Genomic DNA, 5,941 nt, shown 5'->3' with positions numbered 1-5,941 from the left:
CGTCAGTGCCTGTGTCTTAGGCTGAAATTAAATCATCCTCCTGAAAGAGAGGAGAATGGAGGCAGAGGGCACCATGGGCAGAAAGTTTCCTCTGGCAGGTCTGGCTGGTCCTCTGGACGGTGGCTCGCTGCCTGGGCCCTGGGAGGTGCCAAGGGGGACTCTGCCTCTGCGCCTGTCCCTGGGCCTCAGTAGCTCCCACAGGAGGGCGTGGTGGTCTGAATGCAGCGTCCCTCCTCTCCATGTGGAGATGGAGGTGGCATTGACTGTGGATATACCTGGTTTGGCAGGTGGGGGGTTGGGGTGGTTTGGGCAGTTGCCATGGCAACCCCAGACTGACCCCCCCCATGCCGGAATGAAATTTCGTTTTGACCCCACTCTACTGCCTGTCCCCTGTCTACAGCTCTTCCTGCTCCCCATGCAGCTCCAGAGTCTGAATCCGACTCCCTCAAACAAACCTTCCCCCTCATTCCCAGCAGCTGTGAGAGGCCTGAGGCTTTAAAAATTCCATCAAGAGATATTTCCCTTGAAAAACTGTGACTAACTAAAGTTTGGGGGAAATGGTAGTATGAGTCGGTGCCTTATCTAGGCCAATTGTGACCTAAAGTAGAGACCGGCCAAGCATGAAAAGAAAGGGAGGCAGTTCGGAAAGAACCTTGAAAAAGAAAGGCTGGAGATAAGAAACGGCAGGAAGAATTAAAGAAGCAAAAACCTACAAAGGTCGAAAGAAATCCATTAGAGGAAAGGCTGTCCATCCTGCCCGCCCTTAGAATCCCTTAAGCTGCTTTTTAAAGATGCTGTTTTCCGAGCCGCATCGCGATACTGTTAGTTTGGCCTGGGGAGAGGCCTCCGCATCAGGGTTCTTAAAAAGTTCCCTGTGTGCAGTTGATGTGCAGCCTGGGTTGAGAACCACCCACTGGTCAGCGAGCTCCTGAGAGTGGGACCTTTTCTGTTGGTCTCTGTGTCTTAGAGACCACACAGAGAGTGTGCTGAATGCAGCACGCATGTGTGGCTGAACGCACGAGCGAGTGACTGGAAGAGTTATTTGCCCGGTTCCTGGAGACAGCAAACAATGTAGACCCACCCAGGGTTGCTTGTGGTAAGAAGGCAGGAAGAAGAAGGAGAGCAGATCATTGACTGGGACTTGAGGAGGCAGGAATGCTTGCTGTCTGGGAGACGGACCCGAGGAAGCTACAGTGATGGGGTCATGGTGTCAATTCCCCCATGGTGGTGCCCACCACCCTCTAACCTAGATCTAACCTAGACAGCCCCCTTCCCGGCCCCTCAGCTGCTCTGAGCCTCTGCTTCCACAGCTGCTGCCAAGGCCCCGGGGGTCTGTGGCTCTAGTTCACTGCTACCTCATGTCCCACTCTGTCCCCTCTCCTGACCTCTGGCTTTCTCTGCACATTTTCAGTTCAAACTTCCTGGAAGAGAAGGTCTGATGGGTTGTCTCAGTTTCCCTCCAGTACAATTCGTCCCAGACCAGGCTATGGCTCTCTGCCGCCTGGGTCTTCTTGGCCCGGGTGCCTGTCCTAGACAGCTCAGCTCTCCCCAGGCTCCCAGGGTACAGGCAGGGGCACCTGCATCTCACCCTTCAGAAAGGCCCTGTGGGAATGCGGTCTCTGAAGGTGGTCCCTCGGAGTTGCACGCCCTGCCCCAAGCTTCACCTGGTCAGTACAAAGGTGGGTGTCTGAATGAGGAAGGGGAAAGTAACCAGGGTCAGCAAACGTGGCCCTGTCCATGAGATATGCCATCCCAGATCACACAGACAGCCAAGAAAGATAACTTTATTTTTATTTTCAATAGTGAAATTTGCACTGTAAGCCCTCCTTGTGCTGGTGACATTCAGGCGACATCTTTCACCCACTTCCACGGTTTGTGTCTACGATGCAGGAGCCTTACTGGTGCTGATTTACTTGGGGGGCAATGGGGTCTCAGTACTATCATCTGGCCACACTGGTGTGTCCTGAGGCTTTTAGGTCCCATCTGGTCTTCAAATGTGAGTCTGGGCTGGCTACTGGGCTACCTCCGGGATAAGCAACTTTTCCAGTGAAGGACCAGATGGTGAGTACTTTCAGCTTTGTGGGACATGTGGTCTCTGTTGCAACTACTCAGCTTTGCTATTGTAGCAGCAGCAACAACAACAACAACAAACAAACAAACAAAAAACAGTCAGAGACAACCGGAAGCAAATGAGTGTGGCTGTGCTCCAATAAAGCTTTATTTACATAAACAGTCAATGGGTTAAGTTTGGCCTCCAGGCTATTGTCTGCTCTTTGTGTCACTCCTCATTTTGGACCAAAAGGAAGAAAAAAGATTCCGTTTCTTTACTGAGGCTTGGGGAGGGCTTTAAGATTGTCTCAGACAGGATGGCCAGGTATGGTGTGGAGATTCTGCACTGTAGAACGTGAATGGCTCCCCTAGACTTGTGCAGTGCCCAGCCTGCACGACTGAATGTGGCAGCCCTGGTTTAAATCTGTCTGTCCCGCTACCTTAAGAAACCATATCTGATGAGGGCTTTGGGTGCTCTGGGTTTTTTCCAAGAGTGGAAGCCCAGGTCTCCTCTGCTCTCAGAAGCCTCTAAAAACCTATCTTGCTGTGTGTAGTACCCACGCTGGCCTTGGCTTGGGGAAGAGAGGGAAATCTGGATCTCTGTTCTCGGCCACTCCAGCAACACCACATCCTCACTTAAGCACCCCACTTCTCTTCATCTTTGTAGCCCAGGAAATCTATGGCTTGATCATGAAGTCCAGCTTCTGTATCACCTTTCACTCTTCTACAACAATTTACTTTCCTCTGAGATCTTTCATGACTCAGATGTATTAGATTTCAAAGCTGAGAAATGAGTCTTTGGTTTTCCGTGTTCTGCTTTGACATGTCTGACATTAATTTCCCAAAGCATCCCTGGATGTGTCAGCTCAGGCAGAGTCACCTTTATGAGGGGATGTTGCTGGGACTCTTGCCCTGGGGTTGAGGGCCAGGCTCCATCCCTGAAGGAGGTGTAGCTGTTGGTGATTGCCCACAATCTGATTATCTGAAGAGTATTGCTTTGGGAAATTAATGTCAGACATGTCAAAGCAGAACACGGAAAACCAAAGACTCATTTCTCAGCTTTGAAATCTAATACATCTGAGTCATGAAAGATCTCAGAGGAAAGTAAATTGTTGTAGAAGAGTGAAAGGTGATACAGAAGCTGGACTTCATGATCAAGCCATAGATTTCCTGGGCTACAAAGATGAAGAGAAGTGGGGTGCTTAAGTGAGGATGTGGTGTTGCTGGAGTGGCCGAGAACAGAGATCCAGATTTCCCTCTCTTCCCCAAGCCAAGGCCAGCGTGGGTACTACACACAGCAAGATAGGTTTTTAGAGGCTTCTGAGAGCAGAGGAGACCTGGGCTTCCACTCTTGGAAAAAACCCAGAGCACCCAAAGCCCTCATCAGATATGGTTTCTTAAGGTAGCGGGACAGACAGATTTAAACCAGGGCTGCCACATTCAGTCGTGCAGGCTGGGCACTGCACAAGTCTAGGGGAGCCATTCACGTTCTACAGTGCAGAATCTCCACACCATACCTGGCCATCCTGTCTGAGACAATCTTAAAGCCCTCCCCAAGCCTCAGTAAAGAAACGGAATCTTTTTTCTTCCTTTTGGTCCAAAATGAGGAGTGACACAAAGAGCAGACAATAGCCTGGAGGCCAAACTTAACCCATTGACTGTTTATGTAAATAAAGCTTTATTGGAGCACAGCCACACTCATTTGCTTCCGGTTGTCTCTGACTGTTTTTTGTTTGTTTGTTTGTTGTTGTTGTTGTTGCTGCTGCTACAATAGCAAAGCTGAGTAGTTGCAACAGAGACCACATGTCCCACAAAGCTGAAAGTACTCACCATCTGGTCCTTCACTGGAAAAGTTGCTTATCCCGGAGGTAGCCCAGTAGCCAGCCCAGACTCACATTTGAAGACCAGATGGGACCTAAAAGCCTCAGGACACACCAGTGTGGCCAGATGATAGTACTGAGACCCCATTGCCCCCCAAGTAAATCAGCACCAGTAAGGCTCCTGCATCGTAGACACAAACCGTGGAAGTGGGTGAAAGATGTCGCCTGAATGTCACCAGCACAAGGAGGGCTTACAGTGCAAATTTCACTATTGAAAATAAAAATAAAGTTATCTTTCTTGGCTGTCTGTGTGATCTGGGATGGCATATCTCATGGACAGGGCCACGTTTGCTGACCCTGGTTACTTTCCCCTTCCTCATTCAGACACCCACCTTTGTACTGACCAGGTGAAGCTTGGGGCAGGGCGTGCAACTCCGAGGGACCACCTTCAGAGACCGCATTCCCACAGGGCCTTTCTGAAGGGTGAGATGCAGGTGCCCCTGCCTGTACCCTGGGAGCCTGGGGAGAGCTGAGCTGTCTAGGACAGGCACCCGGGCCAAGAAGACCCAGGCGGCAGAGAGCCATAGCCTGGTCTGGGACGAATTGTACTGGAGGGAAACTGAGACAACCCATCAGACCTTCTCTTCCAGGAAGTTTGAACTGAAAATGTGCAGAGAAAGCCAGAGGTCAGGAGAGGGGACAGAGTGGGACATGAGGTAGCAGTGAACTAGAGCCACAGACCCCCGGGGCCTTGGCAGCAGCTGTGGAAGCAGAGGCTCAGAGCAGCTGAGGGGCCGGGAAGGGGGCTGTCTAGGTTAGATCTAGGTTAGAGGGTGGTGGGCACCACCATGGGGGAATTGACACCATGACCCCATCACTGTAGCTTCCTCGGGTCCGTCTCCCAGACAGCAAGCATTCCTGCCTCCTCAAGTCCCAGTCAATGATCTGCTCTCCTTCTTCTTCCTGCCTTCTTACCACAAGCAACCCTGGGTGGGTCTACATTGTTTGCTGTCTCCAGGAACCGGGCAAATAACTCTTCCAGTCACTCGCTCGTGCGTTCAGCCACACATGCGTGCTGCATTCAGCACACTCTCTGTGTGGTCTCTAAGACACAGAGACCAACAGAAAAGGTCCCACTCTCAGGAGCTCGCTGACCAGTGGGTGGTTCTCAACCCAGGCTGCACATCAACTGCACACAGGGAACTTTTTAAGAACCCTGATGCGGAGGCCTCTCCCCAGGCCAAACTAACAGTATCGCGATGCGGCTCGGAAAACAGCATCTTTAAAAAGCAGCTTAAGGGATTCTAAGGGCGGGCAGGATGGACAGCCTTTCCTCTAATGGATTTCTTTCGACCTTTGTAGGTTTTTGCTTCTTTAATTCTTCCTGCCGTTTCTTATCTCCAGCCTTTCTTTTTCAAGGTTCTTTCCGAACTGCCTCCCTTTCTTTTCATGCTTGGCCGGTCTCTACTTTAGGTCACAATTGGCCTAGATAAGGCACCGACTCATACTACCATTTCCCCCAAACTTTAGTTAGTCACAGTTTTTCAAGGGAAATATCTCTTGATGGAATTTTTAAAGCCTCAGGCCTCTCACAGCTGCTGGGAATGAGGGGGAAGGTTTGTTTGAGGGAGTCGGATTCAGACTCTGGAGCTGCATGGGGAGCAGGAAGAGCTGTAGACAGGGGACAGGCAGTAGAGTGGGGTCAAAACGAAATTTCATTCCGGCATGGGGGGGGGTCAGTCTGGGGTTGCCATGGCAACTGCCCAAACCACCCCAACCCCCCACCTGCCAAACCAGGTATATCCACAGTCAATGCCACCTCCAACTCCACATGGAGAGGAGGGACGCTGCATTCAGACCACCACGCCCTCCTGTGGGAGCTACTGAGGCCCAGGGACAGGCGCAGAGGCAGAGTCCCCCTTGGCACCTCCCAGGGCCCAGGCAGCGAGCCACCGTCCAGAGGACCAGCCAGACCTGCCAGAGGAAACTTTCTGCCCATGGTGCCCTCTGCCTCCATTCTCCTCTCTTTCAGGAGGATGATTTAATTTCAGCCTAAGACACAGGCACTGACG

This window comes from Camelus bactrianus, chromosome 9, assembly GCF_048773025.1.
Source record: "Camelus bactrianus isolate YW-2024 breed Bactrian camel chromosome 9, ASM4877302v1, whole genome shotgun sequence".
NCBI classification, from domain to species: Eukaryota; Metazoa; Chordata; class Mammalia; order Artiodactyla; family Camelidae; genus Camelus; species Camelus bactrianus.
This window is presented reverse-complemented; position numbering follows the sequence as displayed.